General features: G+C 34.8%; 1 protein-coding gene and 1 long non-coding RNA gene across 6 annotated transcripts in view; both read left to right on the forward strand.

Annotated features, from left to right (window-relative positions):
- The first annotated feature begins 1,884 nt into the window (after window positions 1-1,884).
- Window positions 1,885-6,599, forward strand: LOC105563201. The gene is made up of 4 exons (XR_001009015.1): window positions 1,885-2,498; window positions 2,627-2,721; window positions 4,817-5,058; window positions 6,422-6,599. It is a non-coding gene; the product is annotated as an uncharacterized LOC105563201 (long non-coding RNA).
- Window positions 6,600-9,556: 2,957 nt separating this feature from the next.
- Window positions 9,557-14,740, forward strand: part of LOC105563202 (ATP-binding cassette sub-family G member 4) — a 17,351-nt gene continuing 12,167 nt past the window's right edge. Inside the window, exons 1-2 of one of the 5 annotated variants that reach the window (XM_012014584.1) lie at window positions 9,557-9,709; window positions 9,803-9,868. The gene's annotated coding sequence lies outside the window, so the exon portion shown is untranslated. Of the gene's footprint in view, window positions 9,869-13,916; window positions 13,941-13,991; window positions 14,016-14,740 lie in introns of those variants that run through there. The other 4 variants (XM_012014585.1, XM_012014582.1, XM_012014586.1 and 1 more) reach the window with 4 other exon arrangements.

Consider the following 14,740-nt stretch of genomic DNA (forward strand, 5'->3'; position numbering starts at 1 on the left):
TTTGAATATATAATTATTCACAATACTATATTTATTGCAAAATTGATTGACGAGGATCAGAACAGACTTTGTTTGAATTCTTTTGCTTCGGGATTGCTTATAAGTGCTTTGAGAAAATTGCGCGCATTATATCGAAGCGTCCGTGATACTAAAAGAATATATCTGCATAATCTTTTCTCGCTGTATTTACGCTCCAATAATATAACACATTTATCGTATAGAAGAATTGGAATTTTCTAAGCCACGTATTAAATTATGCGAAAGTAAGGACGAAGGCCGCTTTGTGCAACCTCTGAAAGGACCGCTGATTAGAAATTCACAACAAAAAATTACTGACCGAAAGGGCTTCCGGGTGTCCGAGCTGCGAAACCCGTTTTACGACAGTTCAATTTTCAACCCTTTCTCTTCCGCCTTCGTCCCCTTTGCATCGACCCCTCTCGCCCTTTTGCCCCAGTAACCTCTAGGGTAAGAAATTATCGGACTCCTGAGAAATATTTTATTTCCGCGCTCGCAGTGACGTTGCGAGTAACAGGCATTTATCTTGCTTCTGTCAAAAAGACAATACAAAATCTTTGAATGGTGGATTCAATGTGTATAAATTAATGAATCCACCGTAGAAATTTATACTGTAATTTTTAGTGACTACATTTTCACTTAATTTCCCATCATAATTGATTAAATCCAGCATATAGCCTTGCAACGCCCTTTATCTAAGGTCGTTTAATTCTCAAACGAACGATCGTAAGAAAGACTATGAAAAAGATGAACGAAAACCGTGACCAGCGCAAAATTCATCGCGGCCGCAAACGACGTAAAAACAAAGGTTCTTAAATTTATGGTACAATCAAAAAGTCTTTATTATTTTCTCAGTGACGCCGCACCGCCATCTTTTGTTTTTGCCCTCTGCCTTGCCTTATGACGTCATAATTTATCCAGCCGACTATTGTCTCTTTCAAGACATTATCAAAAGGAGACGAGATCTTCACCCGTCCCTTCGTTTCGCAAACGCGGAATAGCGAGAGATTTATAACCTTTTTTCTTTCTCCGAGGTAATCGATTAATCACGGTAATTACATCGAGCTTACCAAATACTCTTGAAGCTTCAATAACTAATAAATTGCTGTAAGTGTCGCGAAAATTGGTCCGTTCAATGCACAGACGTTATTTCATACAGTATTCGTTATTAAATATAATTATCGACAATGCAAAAACAATACGATATTTGCAGCTCGCACTGAAATCTGATAAAAGCACTCGCAGTTTTTCTCGCCAAGAAAATTCCATCGAGATAACACACGCGAGACAAATTAAACAACGCAAATCGAAAGGCGATTCTCACATTAGCATTAATAAATAACACAATTAATTTCTGTTGAAGCCGGCTTATTGCGATAATACGTGCGGTGGCTTGTTACACAAGCTGTAATTGTATCGAGCAATTCATTCCAATGCCGCGGAATACAAATGTCTCTTAATTAATGCGGACGGTGGGAACAACGGACTTTTTCCTCCTCTTTTGTCTCGCGGCATGGCTTCCATCGTCGTGCGGACGATCGGCAGATAATCGAAAAGCTAAGCGACGGGAAAATTGCGATCGGAGGGGTGACCAATCGTCCGTGAAAATTGAAAAACTATTTCGATCTATACCACCCACACGCAGAGGGTGCTACCGAGTTTCCCGTTGCACCTCATCCCTATCTCCGGAATTGGCTCTCTCTCTCTCTCTCTCTCTCTCTCTCTCTCTTAGTCCGCGGGGTAAAACATCCGATTTCTCGGATTATACTCTCAATTATTATTAAGTGATCAATAAATAATAACCGGATAATTAAATATTCCGCTCGCACGCAATTTTGACGTATATAATAGCAATTCTATATGTATCACGTGACCGAATCGACGTGCAATATTTATCCGCCGTACATTATCTCCGGAACGCTACATCACGTCCACAACGCGAATACATAATAACGGCGAACGATATACGTGACTGAAGGTACGCCCGATCGTGTCATGTACATCAATAATAACGAAATAATTAAATTATGGCGAAATCTGCGGCAGTCCAAAGTGTCATGTATATAAAAGGAGGAAGAGAGGGGAAAGCGGCTGTTTTCCCTCTGTTCTGTTACGCGGAACAAAGGGATCCTTCGCGAGCAGCTGCACGGTGGTCGACCCTCAGAGTGTGACGAAATAGGGCCTCTTTCCGAATGTTTTGGTCAGGTGAAGATTTGCATACCGGTGAAACGAGTCTGTCGACATCGCGGTCACTCTCGAAACCGTGCGCTTCCGATTCAGTGTGCGCTCGGACGTCCTTCAAAAGCGTCAGTTCAGTCACCCGCCGAGACGGAAAAATGTGAATTGTTCAGTGTGTGCAATCAATGTCGTGTTTGTAATGTGTGACCGCCAAACAATAATAATTACGGCGTTCTTAACGTTTATCGATACGAGACGTGACCGTAGGAGAACTATTCATTTCTGCGAGGAATGTGGAAAGGCCGGTGAGTCTTACGAACGTGCCAATTAACAAACTTACCAAATTTAAATAGATATTGATTTATTTGACTAAAGTTGACAAACGGCTAGTGATTAACGAATTTGCCATTAACGTCCGGTTCGGAATTAACAGGATTCTGGAAGATATTTTTTCTACACTCACTCCTCGGTTTATGCAAACATGCGGCAAACAACACCACCGTTCAAACAAGAAACCAGACACAAATAGTAAGTAACAAGAAAGAGAAGAATAACATTCTGAATACATACATTATATTATTTTTCTTTTACCTCATTTCTTTTTTACATTGGTCAACTGTATTTACATGATCCTCAATCGCGTAAAAAAGCAACGCATAGAAGGAATACTTTGCGCAAATCGAAGGATCCCGTGTTTTATTTTAATTATTTTTTTTCATTTTTTCAATTCGTCAAATTTTTTATTCGAAATATTTTTAAATACCACACGACGTTTTTTCTCTTTCACGTGCATCATCGACGTAACTAGCTGTTCAGTCAAGTTTAGACTTTAAACTGAGGTTTCTTGGCAAGGTCGATGCAAATATCAATATAATTATTACTAATAATTCAGATGTAAACGTGGAGTTTTAACCAGGAACGATCGAGTCGCGTTCACGCCTGCCGGAAAATCATGCTCGCCAGCTGATCCCAGACGTAGCGTTTCGTATTTGCGTCATGTCACGTGTACGTAGTACACGCGTTTACCCGCAACTGTAATTTAATATCCCTTCGATCGCAAATCGTGCGATCGAGCGACTTGATGCGCGAATTAATTAAATTCCAGCCGTGCGCTTGGAAAGCAGCCTTCGGCTCGTTTCGCGTAATCGCGCGTTTCGGCTCATTATCACAAACATTAAATTATCCAAATTTGAAAATGACCCGTGATAAACTAAAAGATGTCTCGCAGAGATATTCGACGTACGCGGCCGTCCTGTTCTGAGAAATGTCTTGCGAAATAAGAGCATTATCGTATTCATTATCTGCGTTTGATATTATAAAATTGTTCTGTGTTATATCTTAAACTGTTATCCCCTATGATTAAACGACTAAGGTCCGGTTTCACCAAACGTCGCTTAACTTCAATTTTAGTTGAATTCACATTCGTCTCTTTTTATAGTAACAGTTGGAGCGAGACAAAGAACGAATTGAGCTAAGCTTAAAGTTAAAAAACGTTGGTGAAACCGGGCCTTAATGCGTCCAGAAATAATTGTTTTTCCGTAAAATATCAGAACCGGGTATCTTCGATAAGACATTCGTGGAACTCAAGTACTTACATTCGCGAAATTCAATCCTTTTCACATCTTCATGTCTAACATATGTATATTAAGAAAAATTAGCTGAATGAAAGTCTTGGAAAAAGTACGGGAGAAAGGGCTTGGGGCCGATCAACGACTTCTTCCCCTTACATTCGCAGTCGTTTCCGTTTACGAGTCGGCGGAATCGCTGCAGGATTCTGCATTCAGCTCCCACGCAAGAAAGTAAGAAGAGATCCTCGCGCAGAAAATGAGAAAACAGAGACGAGACGCGATTTCTTGCATACCTTTCGCATTACCGGCCTCATCCCCTGTCCCGCTCATTCGCGTTCACCTTTCCTTTTCCACCTACGAACTTTCTTGTTACCCGCGCGCGGTTTACCTCTCCCGCTTTCCTCCCAACCGATATCTCTTCTAACTTTCTTTTCTCTTCCTGTTGGCACGCTACTTCTGCTTTCCGCTGTTTCCATAAAAACGAAAACTCAAGACTTTTTCATCTTGAACTGAGAAAGCCGTGGAATATATTGTTCGGTTAATACGTTTGAGAAAATTCAAGAAAAGGGTACCATCTTTTTAAGCAGAAGTGAAGAACATATTTGGATGCGTCGTGCTTCAAAAGGTTAAACGTTCAGGGCTTAAAATATTCTTAAACTGTACATACAATGACGAGAGTTTTAAAACTAGCGATTCTTACTACTCAGTTTTCATAATTTAAAAAACATATTTTGCAGCTTATGCAAATAAATGTAAAATACATCATGCGTATGCACAGGATATAGCATAAATTTACATTATTATAGTGGGCCGAATGCAGTCTTCAGACCGTCGTCACTATTTTAAGTATGAGATATTTCAATATACATCGCGTTTCAAAATATTGTAAAATTTTGAGTTCTATCACAGTATTTATGTTAGCAGCTAATGTTCAATGGCGCCTGAGCGGATCATTTACACTATTAACGTTTAACCGAAATATCAATATAGAGTCGAGAGTTGTAATTGTTTTTTTCAGATGATGCTTTGAGATGTTATTTGTAATCTTTTTTCAGAGAAATCCGACATGCTGGAAGACATTGGTCAGATTCTGCGGTAACGACGGCGACCGCCCCTTTCTTCGGTCTCCGTTGAAAATATTCCCGGCCATTTTTCGCCCCACCAACGCAATCCACCCTCCGAAAGAAAAGCAGCGAGGGTGGGGTAGCCTGTAAGGGGTGAGACAATGGAAAAAGTACCGCCATCTTTAATTCTGTCCCTATTCGTCTCAGCGAGGGACGAAGGGCTATTCATCCCGGTGAGAAGAAAAGAATGAGATAAGAGATCGATACATTCAGTTTTGTAAATTTTCCATAATTTTTGCGTCCAATATATTATTATTGCTCAATTATTGATACAAAATGTATGAAAAAAGTGAGTATTTCAACATAGCTTGCATATTGTAGATATCTGTATCATTATCGGTACATTACTTTATTGCTTGATTGACCAGAGAGAAACATGGATAGCAACACCAACCGTATATTAATTCTCTCGCGATAGCGATGCATTCACAGGCGTGCGTACTCAATCCCTCCGAAACAATTCGCAGTGAATTTTTATTTCATTTCTATAAAAGTTTTAGACGGACTTTGCGCAATAGGCGCGTACCATATTAATAAATAATTATACTTTAGAAAGTAAATTTATTAAAATTCATTAATTTCAATTATATTATATAATTTGATAATAACACAATGTATATATAACTATAGCAAAATGCTACATACGTCATTTCTACGTTCGTAACAGATATGCCTGATAAAAATTAATGCAAAGGAATTTACAAAGGAATTTACAAAGGAATTTTACTTATTTCTTGGTAAATTTGCCTAAATTTTCATGAGTTTTTACATAAAATTTGTATTTTTCCCTTTGGTTACATTAAACATACAGGAATATTATGAAAAATTAATTGAATCTGGTATTTTTAATCACATAATTTGTAAATTAGCTTCCGGTTCATCCATAACATTTCATATATGTTCTTCATTTTACTTCTATACAGTAAATTTACAGTCCGACATGGAATTTTACTCTTTTGTTAGTGATATCACAGTATTTCAGTAAAGTGGAGTGTGCGCAATAGAGAATTTCATCATCCTAGTATGCTGCAATAGTATATATGCTGTGCGCGCCATTAATTTACTATCTTAAGGGAATGTTACAATAAATCATGTAATTTTAACATCGGACAGTAAACTGAAAAAATATTTAACGGAAACATAATTTCATTTGAATGGTAATTTTAACGTTTTGAAGTAAAATTACAAATCACTACGTATTTTAACAGCGTAATTCGAAGGTTAAAAATGACCACCGATTTTCACAGTAAAGTGAGGTTCAAATTTTTATCAGTGTGTACCGATGTGCTGTGCACGTCATTCTAGTGTAAGACGTTAATATTGAAATAAACTAGAAATTATAAAATATTACTTTATCATGTTTCGATTAATAAGTTTCTTATTTAAACCGAAAAGAGTAATTGTAACGAAAAGCTGTAATTAAATTGTGTTTAATGTTGATGACAATGGCAGAAAAGTTATCATCTTGGAAACATAGATAGACACACTTTTGTACTCATGTGTAAATATGATAACCGACCGTTAATTCCCTTGCAGCAGGATATCTGACTAGCCAATGTGTCTTGGGACACCATAGAAATCAACAGGTTCGGGTCGTAGGTGCTAGATGGAGATGCATCATCGCAAGCCAATTTCTGCGTCGATTTAATTACCGAATTATTGTATACAATGTTTTTCGTTGTTTATTTAATAAATTGACATAATTTTAAATGTAATAATCAACAAGCCTTAATTCGTATGATAAATATAATTTAAATGAAGCGTTATTTAGCATCACATCAACTTTATCGTTTATCGCTATAGTCGTGAAAAATTAATAAGATGGTAGAAACAGGATGTCTTATATAAAATTACAATGTTTTAGCGATTCAGTATTTTGAACAACTTTGACACCGATAATGTATTATAATATAAACCAATATTGATAACTGCCCATGTATAACTTTTACTTAGGTCAAAGTAAGTTTCTCTTGAATATACAATTTATTTTCAGCGGTTTTAATTTAAAAACCAAGTGTTAATTGTCATAATATTTATTTCAGCAACCACCCTCCTTAATAAAAAAAGTTCAATCAAAATACGGAAAAACATCATAAATATTATACATGATTGCAGTAATTACAGTGACTTGCGAAACCCATCAGATCGTATTATTGTTGCTAATTTCTTTTGAAAATTTATAAACAAACATAGTACGGTTATAGATATTTATTCATTTATGTGTTACGTTGACGTTGAAAGGTCGTTTATCGTCGATTGTCTTTTTCAAAGCAATTAATTACAGATAATTGTTGTGCTACACATAGAACGTTTCGAATAACTTTGTAATCGCGATATTGTTATTAAGTTTTCTTTTACCCATGCAAAATGTGTACGAATGTGAATAATTTACCAATGTAGGAAATTAATAATCGACACCATTGGCAAATTCTAATTAAAGAAATTTATTGCGAAAAATATTACCGCGGCCAGGGTTTGAACCTGGACCTCCCCCCTACACCCTAGGCGAGTGTCTCGCCTTCGACCACTGAGGTATGGTAGGAAGGTCCAGGTTTAAATCCTAGCTGAGGTAATATTTTCGCAATAAATTTCTTTAATTAAAATTTGCCAGTTGTGTCGATTATTAATTTCCTACATTGGTTAAAAAAACAAGAATATGTTTTATATATTACACATGTACTTAATTGTTGGTTTTTTGGTAAGTTTATTAAGAATTTATGATTTATTCATGTTTTTGTTACTATATCGTTTTTATTTATCGATGCGACGGAAGCATAAGGTCACAAGAGCGTAAGGTTACACAAGTCAACGAGAAATATTTTCTCCGCAGTAGCATGCGGTTTTATTAAAACACATCGTGACGACATATAAATCTCTTCTCTTTTTCTTATTTCCTTCGATCTATATAAGTATATTTGCCGGCTCTTTATCGCCATTCAGATTACAGTTAATGTATTCCATTGAATAAATTTTCCACTGAGAAACAAACTAGATGGTTATGTTTTTTATGACCAAGAAAAATTATCCCAGTAATTATGAAAATCTCTATTATTGTACAATAATTATTTCATGATAACCTCCAAGGATAATAATATCCTCTTCAATATGGATAAGTGCATAGATAACTAATCAGTTGCTCATAAATTTTAAGCGTCTGTTTCTATGTGACGATTCTCCTTGCACACATAAATATTTAATTAATCTGTTTCATTGAATAAACGCAATGAGACTGCAGAACCTTAACAACTAATTTATTAGTGAAAAACAAGTCTATAAAAAAAAGATTTATATGAAACTTTTTACTGTAGACACTGCTTATACGCACGATAAAATTATGTCAATGCACTGCGTAAGAATTGAAGTGTCAGACATAGTCAAACACATGTAAAATCCAATTTAAATTAGTTAAATACTTTAATCATTCGTGTGATCATAATGACCGACACGCTAATTCTTATGCAATGCATTGACGTAATTTTATCGTTACATAAGTAGTGTATGTAATTATGATTAATAAGATCGAGTCAAATCGAAACCAAGGACGCCAATTTTTAAGTCCGAGCGAGATATAGGTGGCTTAGTAATTAAATCTAATATGTGAGTTCATATACCGTGATCTAACCATGTATCATTAATGACCGTAACACACAATTGGAAATGTCGCGGTAACTAATGGAATGTTACTCGAATCATGCTTGCAAATGTATTTGTGATTTGACGTTTTTTGTAAGTACTCTATTATCTACTGCTAGCGTATATGTGTTTCCCTTGTTCTTCATTCATTTCTGCAATCGAGAATTTGAACTATTTCCTTTTTCTTTGCACTTTCTCTTCGCAACGTAGATAATTAACGTATATACATTGTTTCATTGTATTAAAACATATATTTAACAAATTTTGAACTATTGGGTCTGTGCTGAAAATCAAGTAAATTTCAAACGGAATTTTATTATTTGCCGGCTCTTTATCCCCTTATTTCAATTTTACACACTTACAACTTATCTGAATATTAAGTACATCATTATAGTATGACTTTATATTATATAATATTTTATATTATAATATATATTATATAAAATATTTTACAAAGTATTTATAATATTCAATAATAATAACATAATATATAATAATGTATATTTTTACATATAATATATAAATATTGAAGTAGACGTTATTATTCAGGCTATCCTGGGAGGTTATCATAAAATTATTATTGCACAATAATAGAGATTTTCATAATTACTCGGATAACTTTTCATAGGGATGGAAAATAGAACAATCTAGTTTATTTTTCAGTGGAAAATTTCATCAATGGAATTATATTAACATATTTTTCTCAATTAAGAAACAGTAATTTGATATAATAAAACTGTTATATAATAAAACAGAAATGATTCTCTACTTGAAGAAGTTCTCGGTATTCCGAATCTCGTTTTTCCAAACCAGTTTTGGTGTGGTTACTCATATTATCGGTGCTTAACGTTATATCCAAAAATAACTAAGGTATACGAATTTGCTAGTCCAAGTCATGGACAAAATCGGCCCAATCCAATCAGCGTATATTGTACAATATCTAGAACAGGTTTTGCGAGACGCACGGCGACTAACAAAGTTCTCGAGAATAAGGAGAGAGGCTGAAGAAGGAAAGATTATTCTACGTGTCGGAGGGAGCAGTCTGTCGAGGAACGGATGTAACGTAAAGTGCAGAGGCCACTTCGTCGCTGCGAGACACATTGCATCGTGCGTTCTGACAGATCACTCGCTCCGTTTCATAAGTATGCGAAGCGATTTTCACTCGTCACTCCACAACCATGTCCTATTATTGTAATCAATCTCTACTTACAATTAGTATATATTGCTAGTCAGTTATCCAAGTGTTTAACCGGATACCAAGAACTTTTTCAACATTTTCCTCAGCGTTCAAGGAGCCCGCGATAAGACGTATCGGAAAGAAGACATCAATAAAAACCGCCTTTTTGCACAGTAAGTCGGTCACTTTTTAGGTCAGTAATAAGTCACGATTTTGCGAAAGAAACGTAGATTTAATAACGGAAGAGTCAGTTAAACAAGAAAAGGTGCACTGAAAAAAATTTCTGGTTGAATATGGACGAATCAGATAATTCTTCTAGGATTTACCAGAATTCCTTTAGGATTTACCAGAATTCCTGTAATCCTACAGAAATTCTGGTAAATCCTAAAGGAATTCTGGTAAATCCTAAAGGAATTCTGGTAAATCCTAAAGGAATTATCTGATTCGTCCATATTCAACCAGAAATTTTTTTCAGTGTGAGATTCCGCAATTTTCTTATATAAATACATTAATTTTACTGTGTTATATATTAACGTTTCGTATCTTTTTGATGTTGGTAAGTATACTTCGTATCCTTTTTTAAGACTTGTGAACATTATTAAAGAACAGTCTTCGGTTTATATAAAAAAGATGGAAAATACAATATATGTATAATTATATATATACAAATTATATAAAATACATTTCTTATTTTATAACTATACGGTAGTTTCAGTTCAAATCGCTATCATGTTTGATATGATTATTCTTTTTCGACAAAATTGTTCTAAAATTATCGTTTATAACTGTTATCCATGTTAGCACACTAATCCGCTTTATTCCATTACGGGTAACATTCAGTTTAAATTATTTTTCTAACACGTATTTCTTTTCTTTTTATATTTCGTCTATTATCGTGTCTATTATCAATTATGTATTATAATATCGAATTTGGCATTTAATCAATATCTATCACGGAACTGCAAACAGATAGGGCAACGGTTATTAAAATATCTACGTACAGTACTTACGTTGTAACATTGATTCGAACACCGTAGGAAATAAACATGTTGACCTTGGCGTACACTTATAAAGGACTAAAGACTTAAATGTATCAGAGTCGATATTGAGAGGGAAAGGAATTCTTGAAAGGTTTCTTAGTATTCTTCCACATTTTCCGCCAAATCGTTTCATTAAATCTAACCACATATTTCAGCGATCTAGCTGTTTGAAATTATCTCAGTGATATCAATCTCTTACAACGGACACAATTGTCACAATTGTATCAACTTGTGTCTTTTTAAAATATAATGTCAACACAAAAGTTCAAGAGTCATAATAGAAATATACTATAATAATTTGAACGGAGATTTCATTCAACTTTTAAATAACAAAGGTGTCATATATAATTAAAACACATTTAAATTTTGAGGTAGACATATAAAAAATTTTGAAGCAAACATGTAAAAAATTTTGAGGTAAAAAATCAATGTTGTCGAGAGGGCAAACTACAGAGAAAGGATTAGATGTACCTGTTTCAGATTCCTAAAACATTGTTCATCAATATTCATGACGGTTGTATTAAGAATAGAATATATCTATAGTCAGCCTCAACTTGATGAAACGACAGATTGACAGGATATAATAGCTTGTATACAGGGTGTCCCATTTTAACTTGGACAGTAAAATATCTCAAAAACTAAGCCTTAAATACACAAAATTTACATATGTTACAATACACAAAAATTTTCAATAATTAGAACACAATTGCAACAGCATATTCCTGAGACTAAATCAAGTAAAAGAGTCCTGTACTACTTTTCCATTCCTCGACAAACAGTTATCGAGATATCATAAGCTAAACATATAAAAAGTTATAAATATTCTCTTGAATATCTCAATGAGTATTAGGACAAAAGTTGTCCATATTAATTAGTAGAATAAGATAGTATAATAAACAATAGGAGGTTTCATTTAAAAAATTGAAGGTGACCTTCAACCAATTATTCGAGGTCAAACCAATAGTACCATCTTATGTCCCCCTCGAAACCATACAACTTTTGTCTGAAACATTTTTTCCATAAGATTCAGCGACCTACACTGGCTAGTGTTTTTATTGAAAAACGAATTTACAACGTTTCGGCCCCGGATTTGGGCCCTTTTCAAGTATTCTTAGTGAATCACTGCGTCATTATTCAGTCGTTTGGCCAATACCATTACCCTGTGACAAAATATTGGTCAATTTGATTTCCTGTTCTTTGTTAGAAGAAAGTTCAGATCCGGACATGATTGTGTTAACATGTGGCATTTTAAACGTGCTCACCTTTCTTCTAACAAAGAACAGGAAAGCAAATTGACCAATATTTTGTCACAGGGTAATGGTATTGGCCAAACGACTGAATAATGACGCAGTGATTCACTAAGAATACTTGAAAAGGGCCCAAATCCGGGGCCGAAACGTTGTAAATTCGTTTTTCAATAAAAATACTAGCCAGTGTAGGTCGCTGAATCTTATGGAAATTTGTTTTTAAATTACTGGCGATATATAATTTACCACTTTATTTGAAACATTTTTGTTTGCTGGACTTAGTTTTTGAGATATTTTACTATCCAAGTTAAAATGTGACACCCTGTATAAAAATAGAGTATTATGAGGTAGGCTACTAATAGTTGTGTAAGATAGTGAGGTATCTGCTAAACAAATAAGCGCCAGTAGTCGGTTCCACCTGAACCGACTACTGGTGAACTTATTACTCTTGGAGTGAAAACATTTTTTGGAAAATTTATTGCTCGATCTTGCGTGTAGTCGTTATGAAAAATTGAATGTTGACAAGTTCTATCTAACAAAATTACCTTTTTAAGCAAGATACAAAAAAGGCCAAGTAAACACGTAGAAAGAACAAATATAATGAGCAAAATTTTGCTTAAAAAAGTACTCAAATCTATTTTCTCTACAAAAGGAATGATATAAAAAAATTGCACCAACTATAAAAATTGTATTAAAATGTTATGTCCAATGATTATAGAATACGATTTTATATAGTAAAAGTTTTGAGCGTATTGTTTTACATACCAATATTTCATGTATATTAATAAAAACATGAAAAATATGTAAATCTATAGAAAATTAAACATTCTACATTCAATTAAATGTGATTGTAAATGTGTTTTGTGATACTTTTCTAAAATTCTTGAAGATGCTTACAATCAGAATTTTATTGTCAAGTTCTATTGAGGTGAGTTTTTAAACCTTGTATATTATGTAACAAAGAAATATTTAGCAATAAATTCTGCATGCAATGTTAGACTAAAATTGTATTAATGGGGAAAATACAGGAACTGTTTAATTGTTTAGTTGTAGGGATTAGATTTTGGTGATCGCAAAACCGCAAGGCGTACGGCTTGTATTATGAGATATTCAAGGTACTCGTACGAGATAACATATACTCGAGTGTTAACAATCGCGAACATCTCAAATCCAAGTAATATCACCTGTAAAATGAGGGCGTAAACGACAAACTTCCGTAACTCGGATTAAAAATATTTAAACTTTTTCATTATATCATATTTGTATTTTATAAACACTTAATAAACTTCCGATTGTAATACTTATGTATTTGCACTTTATTAGTGATGTTTTCGATTTCGCGTGAAGCTCATTTTTCATATTTTTCTAATTTTCAAAAAAAAATAATTGAATTGAATTTTACATTTCAGTATCTTAAAGCTTATTTAAATTCCCTTCAAAATGAGTTATTATATCGTTTACAATCACAAAAAAATGAATTTGGTATCTCATACGCGGGGACTCTCCTCTATACTTTGAGATCAGCTGTGATGACATTTCTTTCCCTTTCAATGTAATTTTACAACACATTGCCAAATATTTTTATAACAACTTTAACGTGTTAACAATTCAATTTACATCGAGAATCACTTGACGTCAGCCGATGAATAACCATATTAGGCACTTATGATCGAACATGACTGGCGATGTATTTTCAATGCAGAAAATTTATACGCCTAAACCGAATAATGATGTCTAAGTGGAGGGAGAATGAATGAAACGGGGATACTTAAAACTTGCGTTTCGATAGTGTTCAACGGACAATCCGTATCGGCGCGCAGTCCACAAAAGTTGAAAACACACGCGTAGACGACATCTATACTGTTATTGCGACAAATATTATCACATACCTCGGTGGTCGAATTGATTGAGACGCCCGCCTAGAGTGAAGGGAGGTCCAGGTACAAACCCTGGCTGAGGTAATATTTTTTTGCAAGAAATTTCCTGTGTTAGAAACACATCGCCAGTCATGGCCGATCAACTGCTTAATCATGGTAATTCAATTTACTGTCCTAATGCGTATAAACCATTTCTATTCCTCGATAACATTTTATTTTATCTTTCGTCGTTATTGGGTTACAACAGAGCTCTGAGAGATAGGACACTTCGCGGCCGATTTTCAATTGACGCCACCCGCCGCTATTCCCTTTGCCGCGCCGTCCCGCGCGAAGCCCATGGAGCCGCTCGAGGCTCAGGAGCGTAAATGTGTTTTCAATAACTTTCCTCGTCACTCTTGAGGTACTATTGTTAACGCGTTATTCTTTTCAGTGGTATTCCCGGTAGGCACAATCCACTGATGACTGATTTTAATCAACTGGTGCCGATTTTTATAGGATTTTGAAAGAATCGCCACACCCCAAGCTTCACGATTTTGCACTTAAAATTCGTCCCATGTTTGGCTCTATATATTTCTGTGAGACATCATTTCCAAAAATAAAATTTATAAAACATGAAAAACTTCGCTAAGCGACGATTCTTTACCGTGCCTTACACTTGTTATATACAATAATGCCTATAGATATTCCTAACTGTGAGCTCGCCTGTGAAAAATTCCAAAAATCGGTCTAAGTTGTCATCATTTATTTCTGCTTCTGTCCAGTTGATTAAAATCAGTCATCAGTGGATTACGCCTACTGGGGATACCACTAAGTCCCAGTCTACAATAGAGATTTAAGCCCTAAGCCTTAAGAAATTGACTAATCACAGTCGCGCATTCTAC

Source organism: Vollenhovia emeryi, unplaced genomic scaffold, assembly GCF_000949405.1.
Source record: "Vollenhovia emeryi isolate VEMERY1.0 unplaced genomic scaffold, V.emery_V1.0 DF939179.1, whole genome shotgun sequence".
Lineage (NCBI taxonomy): Eukaryota > Metazoa > Arthropoda > Insecta > Hymenoptera > Formicidae > Vollenhovia > Vollenhovia emeryi.